Source organism: Neltuma alba, unplaced genomic scaffold (assembly GCF_004799145.2).
Source record: "Neltuma alba isolate B1F8T4 unplaced genomic scaffold, ASM479914v2 tig00010269_pilon, whole genome shotgun sequence".
In the NCBI taxonomy this organism is placed as follows: Eukaryota; Viridiplantae; Streptophyta; class Magnoliopsida; order Fabales; family Fabaceae; genus Neltuma; species Neltuma alba.
The window spans coordinates 19,726-32,091 of record NW_021635194.1 but is presented as its reverse complement, the minus strand read 5'-3'; the positions used below and the strand labels follow the sequence as shown (position 1 = coordinate 32,091).

Genomic DNA, 12,366 nt, shown 5'->3' with positions numbered 1-12,366 from the left:
GGCATTCTTCTATAATTATTGATTAAATATTTCAACGACCTCGCTCATTTCTTGTTTTCTGGTTACTTGGTATAGAGCATTGAACAAAAGAGGTTTTATGCAGACGTACGTACGTTCAGAATAAAGATATCTCTAGTCTGATAATGGGAATGATAAAGGACTGTTACTTGCCCATGAAAGAAGAATTAAAAAAAATTCCGGGAGACAAAAAATTGTCATTTTTTTGGTTTTATATTTGAGGGAAAATAAAAATTCATATTTATCGTATTTTTTATTCAACACTTTGTCTTCTTTCCTAATTTCCAGCAAATTTTAATTGAAATTTCTGCCCCTACATATATAAATAGTCGAAAATTAGCCGCTAAAGTATCAAATGTGGTGCTTGAGATTTCATTTCGATAACAAATCCTTGTAATGAAACATCTTTACTTGTTACCATGCATATACTGTTTGTAAGATCCCTATTCTTACACGTGTGTGTGTGTGTGAAAGAACTTCCCTGCCACATAGTTAAAACAGAAATACCATTTAGGATAGAAAAAACTTTCACGTTAGCTATAGATTTTAAACTATTGAAATTAAATGAATTACAATTTATTCCAATATATATTCTTCATATGACATGCATATAATTAAAACACAAGGGATTCATAAGCCTTGTAATATAAGTCCTAATTATTTTCTAAAAATACAGAACTGGATCCATATGTTGACCAAAAGCATATAAAGTCGAAAACCTTGACCACCATGACTAATATGGACATTCTGTGCTCAATCTATAAGTTGGAACGGCTAACAAGTGCTTGGTTCTTGGGACTGTAAGGCCAAACTCTTCGTTCATGTCCAAGTCACTAGGACGCATGTTTAAAGGAAGCTCCCAATTAAAGCAATGCGCCAAGTGAGCCACAGCGAGTTTAACTGTAGTCAGACCCATCTGAATTCCAGGACAAGTTCTACGACCTGATCCAAATGGCAACAATTCATAATCGTGTCCTCGTATGTCTATGTTTCTGTCAAGGAACCTCTCTGGATAGAACATAGAAGCATCATCTGACCATACTTTAGGATCTCGTCCTATAGCCCACACATTCACTATAATCCTTGTCTTTTTTCTTATGTAATATCCATTAACTGTGACATCCTTCGTACTTTCTCGAGGGATTAAAGGAGCAGGGGGATGCAGTCTGAGAGTCTCCTGAATGACCATGTCTAAGTAACTTAACTTAGCTAAATCACCTTCCTCGACGATTCTGTTCATTCCAACTGCATTTTTAAGCTCGTTTTGGAGAGTTTCCATCACTCTTGGATTCCTAAAGAGCTCAGATAAAACCCAGTCAATTGCAACACTGGAGGTGTCAGTTGCGGCAAAAATCATGTCTATTAGAATGGCCCTGAGGTGAGGTCTATCAATAACATGGTTCGTCCTGCAAATCTATGGGCTGATCATGCACCAAGGAAAGCATTGTGTTTATGAAGTCCTTGTGGTCTTTAGAAGCTTCTTCGTGCTCTCTCACTATCTTTTCCAGAACACCATCAAGCGCCTTATGGATTCTCCTTAGTCTTCGTGTCAGACCCTGTCATACGGTAGAAAATATTGATCATGAAATTTAAAGTAGGAAGGAAACCCAATTATTATTCTCCTAGAGATTAATATCATTGAGGGATTAGAATTTGGATTGTATATTATTTTTTTCAGCCAGAAGAATTTGGACTTGATATGCGTCAGAAATGAGCTTGAACTCGTCGACGCACAGAGAACACACGAGTGTTATTTAAGGAAAAGAAGATTAACGATTTTCCATTGAAAAAGTAATGAATTAACGAATTTTGATGTAAGTAAGATGAGATATTATTATACTTAGTTGGAGGAATAAGACATTGGCACGCACATAGCATATATACCTGGAGATCAAATACACCAAGCCAAGGGACAAAATCAACCAGATTAAATGGCCCCGCCAAGATTAGTCCCTCCTTGATCAGCCCCTTTAAGTTAAGCCTGTCGTCCTTAGCACGTCCCAGTATAATCCTATATATTATGTTTTCTATAACGTCCCCCACCACCTCACTGAGATCGACGACCTCACGCGCCGCCGCAGCTCTCTCCAGTAACTTCACCATGGCTCCCAGTTGCTCCCTCCTCAGAGGAGCGAATATCTCCACTCTTGACGCGCTGAGAAGATGGAGCGTGCACACTTTCCTCGCATATCTCCAATACGGACCGTACTCTGCGAACACGAGTCCCTTGGTTCCTCTAGAAAGTGGATCCGAGGCTTGTATATGGGGTCGGGATGCGAAAACGGTGTCGTGAGTTTTGAGGAATAGCTTCGCGGCTTCAGGGGACGAAACAACAACGGCAGGAACTTGTCCCAACTTGAACGACATGATGGGGCCGTACTTTTGGGCGAGAGATTGAAGGCTGCGATAGGGCAGTTCTCCCAGCATGTGGAGGTTGCCGATGATCGGAAGGGACATTGGGCCCGGTGGTCGTTTTCGATCATCCTGACGTCGTTTTGTGATGAGTATGGAAGTGGATAGAAGGAACGCGAATGTGAGAAAGAGGACAGCAGGAATCGCTAACGATGGAGGAAACATCTTTGATCGTTTGCTTTGGAGATGGAAGAGCCCTGATTAGTGCAAGAAAATGGGGGTTCGTGGGGTTTGGATTTTATAACAAGCAGGAATTTATTGCTTAATTATTATGGTATATAGATTTTTTCTTGGCCAAAATTATAGTATATAGATTAGCCAACCAACTTGAAAGCAACGAGGCGTTATGGAATTAATATCGGAATATCTGATATGGTTGAGGTTGAAATGTTAAATGAACAAAAAACCAAAAGATGTGTGCAAGTTGATTATAATCAAGGTTGTCTCAATTCTCATGAGTTTAATTATATACTTTTAATACTATTTTGTCAATAAAGATAAACTTGGATCTAAATTCAAATCATAAACTCATAAAAATTTATTTTTATTAATAAAATTGTATTAAAAATATATAATTAAATACTTAAAATGTAAAAAATGACAATAGTTTTGTTTAAACAAATTTTAAATCCAAACCATTGAAATTCATAATTTATCATATTTAACAAATTAAAAGTAATTTTTTGAAATTCATATATAAAGTTACTAAGCATAACCAAATGTAAAAATTTAGCTTGATTTTAAAAACGAGTTAATACAATTTTATAAGCTAAAAATATAAAAAGGGTAAACCTGATAAATAAATTTGTAAGTTTAGCTAGCACGAATTTGTTATAAACTGAAAACATGAAAATGTTGAATTCGGAGAGTCAATCAGCAAATTTGATAACAATAATTATAAAAAAATAAAACTTCATCTTAGCCGAAAGGCCAAGAAATTAAGGCAAGCGTGCGAGTTGGTAAATATGGGCAATTTTTGGTAAGTAATAAATGTGTGCCTAAAATAAAACATCTGTGTGTGCGTGTGGGTGTGTTGGAAACAGCGGATAGGGTGGTGCGGAGATTCAACCTTGCAGCGCCGCAATGCTAGGCCCATTTGGATTCACAGTAAACAAATGGATTTTAGATTATTGTTATTCTTATAACCAACATTGATTAGAAGTGATGTTAGTTGATGGGAAAATTGGTAAAAAAATTCCTATTTAAAAATTTAATTGGCTAAAAAGACCTGAATTTAAGCACATACAAGTATGATCTGTGAGTGCAATATATCTTCTGCTGTGTATAATATATCTTCCGTTGTGTGCAAATAATTTCCATATTGATAATTATTGCACATCATTGATGATATGTTGCATATAGCGGAAGATATGTTGCACTTACAGATGAGATCATAGTTGTACTTGCTTAAATTTAGGTCCTTTTAACCAATAAATTTTCATCCATGGATTTTTTTACCAATTTCCCTTAGTTAATTGTAATTTACTTATGAATATTTTTTATAAGTAATTTTGAGAAATTTGATTATATATATTTGAATTTTATTAATCAGAATCACTTTGTGATATATAATTATTAGAAAGGTTTGGTAATAAAATTACCAAAAAGGATATGAATTTTATAAAATTGTTTACGTTTTCATATAATTATATTTAATAATAATTATTAAGTATAATTTAACAATAAATGACTTGAATCTTTAAATATAATTTTCATTTAATGACATAATGATATAATAATGATAATTTTTGTGAAATTGTCAATTTATTTTAAACACATACGACAATTTCATTTAAAAAAAAAAGAACATACAAACACAACAATTGCACGCACTGTTAGATAAATATAAATATAAATAGTTAGGCTATATTTTTGGTAAGGATTCACAATTACCCATTTTATGATCAATTATGCCAAACCATATATAACGCACACAAAACATTAAGGAAACGTAATCCAACAAAATATTACAACCTCTAGGAAATATAATTTCAACTGGCCCTAAAATTCTAAGGTGGGTAAGATTGGAATTGAACGCAAATTTTCAACCTTAATCGTGATCAATAGTTGCGGCTGAGAGAACGGAAAATTTGGAATAACATGAAAAGAAAACATAAAACATATTTTTAATACTTGTTTAATACAATAAAGATAAATGTAAAAAATTATTAACTTAATGCAGATTTTTAATTTGTGGATTTAGACTGTGTTCAGGATCGTGTTTGTAGCCTAAACATTCATCTCAACCACCAAAGCCACTTTTTGGATTTTGAAATTGTTTTGGTTGACTTCTTTTGTGATGGACTTTTTGGGTTTGATGAGCTTTTAGCTGAACTTTGAGATATTTGGATGGATACCAAATCATAATTTTAAAAATAATTTTACGATGTACAAAATAAATATGTAGAAGAGTTTGTCTCGATTTACAATTAAAAATACTTTTTAAAAACACTTTTATTACTTGCCAAACACCCCCTAGTCTTTTGTGCTTTTGGGGTAAGACAGGGTGCATTGTAGGAGATTTAAAAAAAAAAAAGAGAAAGAGAAAATAGCAGACATTGGACATTAAAAATTCTTTTTTTTTTGGCACTACATTATAAAAGTTAAAAAATAAGCTGAGGATAATCTTTTTTTAGTAAATACTGATCACAAATTATCGAAAAGAAGTAAATACTGAACGTAAAATTGAAAAAAAAAAAAAAATAAAGCACCATGCCATTTTTTTCATTTATTTACTTAGTGTTTAGATTTTTTTTTGTTTTTTTTACAAAAAGGTATCTTTTTGTTTTTATTAAATTGCTTACAACTTACTCTATAGTTATGTAATATTATTTACTTAAAAAATTTTACATTTATATAATTTCTAATTTATATATATTTTTATCCATCAAGTATAATTAATTAAGATAATTTTATTTTAAATATTTTTTACTATCGTCATATTATAATATTACTTAATAAAATTTATATACTTTTTAGTCATTTTATATCTAAACTTATTTTTTATTATTTATTCAAAAATAATTTTTTTATAAAAACTAATTTAAACATAAATTACATCATTCTATCTGACTTTTGACTTTTTGCAAAAATCAGAGAAAAAATAACTTTTCCCCTTATTATCCAAACACATGTCAATGTTAGGAGTAGGCATTATTGCATCATATTCTTTTCACGGAGAACAATGTTAAAAAAATAGGTCTTATGTTGTTACTGTTGCTCTGGCAACAGTTAACAAGGTAATTCCCACCACCCTGAAGTTCTGAACAACTCCTTCTACCATTCACGAGTGAAAAATAAGTGTCAAAGTCAGTCTCGAATTGAGGGTTACCACTATTTTCAATTCATAAAATTTTATATTGTTTTGTTTTATATTTGTAAAATTTGATTTGATTTTAATTTTAATATCTAAAATTTTAACTTCTTTTTTGTCCACGGAAAAAGGTTTTAGAAGCCAAAACTATTGATTTTAAATTTTAAACACAAGACCAAAATGAAGTTAAATTTAAGGAATTAAAATTAGTATTAATGTTGTTGCAATTGAAAGACATTAATCTGGAAGCCTGCGTTTTTAAGTCAACATGAAATAAATAAATGCTTAGTAATATTGTATTTACCTCACGCCGAGGGCCTCGCATAAATCCAGATTGCCCTGTCCGTGACCGTGCAGCCACTTTGTAACCGATAAGTAGATGCTATGTGATGAGCTTTAGATATTTAACTTTGTTTATTTTAAATGATTTTGTATCTGATTTCTCTTGCTACTAGTAAAATGAACTCTTTTTTTGGCCAAAAAAATGATTTTGTATTGTGTAATATTAATATACTCGTCCTGTCTGTAGTGTGAGACCTAATCAACTAATTTGAGTAGATTAAAAATATCAATTGAATTAGTTATTATGATATGTTTTTTCTAAAATACTGCAAGTATCTTCCTTAATTTCCTCTCTCCTTCTCTCATTAATTATTGTTGGGAGGATAACAATTGAGTTAATTTGATAAAAAATTAATAATAGTGTAAAATAGATCTTATATATAGAACCAATATCAACTCCTTGATTAAGTCTTACATCAAGGACCGGAGGAGTAACATTTATTGCTAATGAAAATATTTTTGTTTCATAAACCGTAAAACTATTTTTTTTCAAAGTAGCCAAACAAACACGTCGCACAGGCTGTAAGGAAGCGCACCAGATCATGGCAATACAGTAATTGAAAGGCAGCAACTTTAATATATATTTGAAATAGTGGCATTCTTTTAATAATTAGTGATTATTATTTCAACTACCACATTTTGACTTTGGCCCATGCCTTAATTTCTTAACGTGATGCGATTAGAAAAAGTTCATAGTCAATGAGTGTGTGATTAGAAAATGCCCAGAGTTCTAATCAAGGGTTTAAATTAAAGATGAGACTGAACCGATTGAACAAGGAACCAGCTAGTTCTAATTTTAACCGTGCCACTTTTGTTTTCTTAAAAAAAGTGCGCAATCATAATCATAATTACTTAAAGCAGTAGGCCAAAAGTTGCAATAGTCCTAAAACACAACCTTCAGGATTCAGTGCCGTTTGTCGGTTATTTTTTTCTTTCGTTTTTTAACAAGAATTTTTTTTTAGCAGAACAAGAAAATTTATTGATTAATGAATATTGCTGATAAGGCTTGGTACCATACCACAAGGGGAGTGACTCGCCATTGTGGAAATATCACCAAAAAAATATTGCGTTACTTTCAGCGTTAATAATAAATTAAAATCACCATCAAATTAATTATAGGCATAGTTAATGAAACTTGAAAGATCAATACAAAAAGGACGTATTTCATATTTTTCTACAGTATTAAATACTCCTCTGGTCCTTAATATAGGACCCAATTATTGAGTTGGTTTTGGTCCTAAATATAAAATCTATTTCGCATATTTATCAATTTTCTCTAAACTATCTCGATGGATGCTCCCTCAATCCTAATCAAGTAGAAGAGTGAGAGGGGGTATTAAGAAAAATGATTATGGTATTTTAGGAAAAACGTGTCACATTTCTTATAATTAACTAATTTAAGTAATTAGTTAAATGGATCTTATATTAAAAACTGGAGAAGTACTTCAAATCAAGTCACCGAAAATTTATGAGGGAAAGATACTATAAATCATATAGCTAATTCGTATGGTTAGTGGGTGAAGGGTTTGCATCACTTGGAAAAGGTGTTTAATGAATTAATTGTTATTGGCCTGAAAAATATGGAAAGGAAGGGGAACTCTATTATTTGTTATTAGGGGTGAAAATAGGCCAGGCCTCACCCTTAATAAGCCCAACCTGTAGTGAGGCCTATTGGTCTAAGCCTGGCCTACGGCTTATAAAAGGCCTTTTATTCAACCTAAGCCTGGCCTAGCCTGTGGCCTATTAAGAGACCTTTTTTAAACAAATTTTAAATACACATAAATCAATTCAAAATTATAATAATTCAACCCAATTTATCTAAAATACAAACGGAACATATGAAATTATCAAATGAACACAATTTGTAAAACGTGTCTCCTTGGGCCCAAAAGAAAAATCAAATATGAAAAATTATTAGAAAACATAATTTTACTCTGGTATAAAAATATCACTTCATCCCATCTCTAGTATAAAAATTAGTTATGACTAGATCTAGTTTAAAATATGAAACATCCTTAATCCTTTTTATATTTTAAATTTATCATTTGTTCAAACTAATTTACTAACAAAATGATATTTGATCTCGTTGTTACACATAGTTGTTTTTAAAAAAATATGTTACATTTATTATAATTTATTTATTTAAATTAATTAAGCAACTATTATAATAAGAATTAGATTGAATACACAGATATACAATCTAAAACGTAATAGGTCAATTCTATAAATATATATTCTATATAAGATTAATATGAAAAACATAGATCAAATAAATGAATGATGCTTTTGTTTTTCTTAATGCAGTTATGTTTTCTTTCTCTGTTCAAATATGTATTATTATCCATACATCAATTATTTTTATTATAGAGAATGGAAATAAAATGAAGCATGCAATGATCTCTGGATAGCATGTTTATGTGGGTGAAATTTTCTCAATTAACCAATCAGAATAGCAGATTCTCTCCTGTCTATTTACAATTTTAACTTAAAAAAAAAAGATAACAGGCCCAAACCGCCTAACAGGTCTAAAAGGCATATTATCAGGCCTGAGCCTAGCTTGATAAAGTAAACAAGCTTTTTTTACAAGCTTGAGCCTGTTCTGATATTTAAATAGGCTAGGCCACAGGGCCTTGACAGGTCACCTGACCTATTTCCACCTCTATTTGTTATAAAGGTTTTTGGAGGTTAAAAATAAATAAATATATATATCATCAATTTTTCTACTGAAGAAGGGGCAAAAACGCGTGCTTCGTCGACCGTATAACGGCTTGAAGATAGTATTGTGGCTCAGTACAAACTTCCCTTGGGAGAGAATAAAAACTTAAGAAGAAACATGTCATTTAAGTATCAACAAAATTACATGCTAACCCATATACTACACTCGAATCCTAATTATAAGACCTCATTTATAATTATAAAATCCTGTTTATAATCTACAAATAAAGTTTTTATAATTAGAACAAGAGGTAGTAATAATTTTAGGAAAAGAAACATTTTTTATCTTATTGACAGTGTCACCATATACTTCATTTATGTATCTTGCACAGAACAGTCCACATTGCCCATTTAACGTTCTTTTACGACTAGCCCTATCATTATCTCATTATGTAAACGATAAGTTGGAATAGCCAGTAAGGGCTTAGTTCTTGGGATTGTGAGACCAAACTTTTCGTTCATGTCCAAGTCACCGGGACAAACGCCACGAGGAAGCTCCCAATTAAAGCAATGCACCAGTTGAGCTAAAACTAATTTAACTGTAGTTAGACCCAACTGGGTCCCAGCGCATCCTCTTCGACCTGAGCCAAATGGTAATAGCTGGAAATCATGCCCTCGAACATCTATATTGCTATCGACAAATCTTTCTGGATAGAACATATGAGCATTGTCAGACCAAACCTTAGGATCACGTCCTATGGCCCATACATTTACTAAGATCCTTGTCTTTTTTCTTATGCAATATCCATTGACTATGACATCATCCTTCATACTTTCTCGAGGGATTAAGAAAGGTCCAGGTGGATGTAGTCTGAGAGCCTCCTTAATGACCATGTCCAAATAACTTAAGCTTGCTAAATCAACTTCTTCCACCATTCTGTTCATTCCAACTACTTCTTGCAGTTCATTTTGGAGATCTTTCATGACTCTTGGATCCCTCAAGAGTTCAGACATAGCCCATTCAATTACAACAGAAGAAGTATCAGTTGCCGCAAGGATCATATCTAATAAAAGAGCCGTGAGGTTAGGCCTATCAATGGTGTGGTCTTGGTCATCGTGCAGCAAATCCATGGGTTGATGCAGCAAAGAAAGCAATATGGAGATGAAATCGTTATGGTGCTGTAAATTTGGTTCTGTAAGTGCAAGTTCATGCTCAGCGATTGTCTTCTCCAATGCATCGTCAAGCGCCTTTCTGTTTCTCCTTAACTTTCGTGTCAATCCCTACCAAACATTAGTTGAATAGCTCCTTAACTGATTTGAGTGTAACACTAAATACATATTTTTCTCCTTCATATATTTTTTGTGTAACAACTTCAATTAAGAGAATATTCAAAGATTTCCTGATCCATCCTTTTATCTGCAGGTTCTTATTCAATGATCTACTTGTGGCGCTCGCGCACACACATATATATAGCATTCTTTTATAATTAAGTCATCAATGAAAACTATAACAATCATGTTATCTTAACTTCTTTCTTTTTTTTGCCAGGAAACATATTACCTTAACTCTCTTCCGCAATAAATCTATGATTTTCTTGAAAAGTATCCAAACAAGAGATGATATTATTAGTTTGTAAGATAACCCTAATTTTCGGTTCATATATGATGAATTTTGACATGCACAACTGTGGTTGGTCTTGAATTCAAGATTAATTTCAGCACGCATATATATGTTTGGATTTTTTTTTATCGAAAAAGACCATAATTTTGACTCTTGTAATTACTAAATCAAACAATTTTATGCCATTAGATTATCAAATATTAATATTAAGCAAAATTCTCTCTTTTGCGCGAGGCATATATACCTGAAGATCAAACGCAGCAAGCCAAGGGATATAATCAGCAATGTTAAACTGTCCCACCAAGTTCAGAACCTCGTTCATCAGCCCTCGCAACTGAAACCTATCATCCTTACGACGTCCCAGCACCATCCTATACATCATGTTCTCCAAAAGCTCCCCCACCTTTTCACTAACATCCACAACTTCTCCGGCGGCCGCCGCCCTCTCCAGCCTCTTCACCGTCGCTCCCACCTCCTCCTTCCTCAGAGGAGCGAACATCTCCACTCTTGACGCGCTTAGAAGATGAAGGGTACACAATTTCCTCACATATCTCCAGTATGGACCATACTCTGCAAACGCCACTCCCCTCACTCCCTTCTTGAACGGATCTGTCGACTGTACTTTGGGTCGAGATGCAAAAACGGCGTCGTGCGTCTTCAGGATTTGCCCCGCAGCTTCAGGGGACGAAACGACGACCGCAGGAACTTGTCCCAGCTTCAACGACATGATCGGACCGTATATTTTGGCCAGCGATTGAAGGCTGTGGTGTGGCCGTTCGCCCAACAAGTGAAGGTTGCCGATGATTGGTAGGGACGGTGGTCCTGATGGTCGTTTCCGATCATCTTGTTGTCGTTTTGTGAAGAGCATGGAAGTGGATAGAATGAATATGAATGTAAGGATGAAGAGGATAGCAGGAGGAAACATGTTTGATTGTTTCTTCAGAGACAAAAAACAAAATTATGAGCTTTTTACATGAAAGTGGAGACGCAGGTAAGAGGTTTCGATGGCTAATGTAGTAAAATAAATAAATAAATAAAGGTTCAGTAATTCATTTTAGGTATTATTTTTTATTTTTTAAAATGGCTCTTACATTTATTGTAAAGGTATAAATTTATACCTTGCTGGAAAAAAGGAATTAGCAGCCAAATTAAAATTTATTTATAATGCCAACTTTCGAGAGTGCTTCAAGAGGCAATGTTATGAATATGAACGCTAGATTTATATCTCACGGAATGCATGGGATGTTTTAGTACATGAAAGGTAAGGTTAAATAGAAATATTAAAATTTAAAACAGACGAGTATATCATTTTAATTATAGATGATTTTCTTCGATTTTAAAAGCCGTAAGAACCTCCCCTGAAATCAATAGTTATAAAGCACAAACATTCCTTTTATTTTTAACATTTTATTTCCATCCACTACCCATTCGTTATTTTATAATTAAGTCATACGTGTTGGATCAAAGTACCTCTCCTGAGACACAGATGCTAGGTTACAAAATTGATAATACATTCGATCCTAATTATAAGATCTCGTTTAGTCTACAAATGAAATCTTATAAGTAGGAACAGAGGTAGTATTAAATAATAGGTGTTTTAATATATAATAATAATAATTTCATAATCAACTAAATGATTTTTGGTGCACGGAATTGCAGAAATTGTCTCAACCGCCCACCAAGCGGTAGATAGTCTGCTTTTATTTATGAAATATATAGATTCATTTGATTTGTTGGCTGGCCAAAAGAAAAATCCCTTTTATTTGAAAACGTCCATGGAAGAGAAATGAACGTAACTCGTATCAGCAATTCGCCTTCAGAGTACCGTCATCTGAAACATCGAAGAGTATTAAAAATGAGTTGTGCCTTTCACTCCAAAACAAAAAAAGAGATGTGCCTCTTTGTATTGATCCAAGTGAGTTAACATTAACAACTAATAAGAGTGAATGTATTCAATTTAAAACACGTACTTCTAATTCCAGTATAAATCGAAGGACTCTAAATT

General features: G+C 33.0%; 1 pseudogene; it reads right to left on the bottom strand.

Moving 5' to 3' along the window:
* Positions 1 to 751: 751 nt before the first annotated feature.
* LOC114755419 (cytochrome P450 CYP736A12-like) lies at positions 752 to 11,286 on the bottom strand (annotated as a pseudogene).
* Positions 11,287 to 12,366: the final 1,080 nt, after the last annotated feature.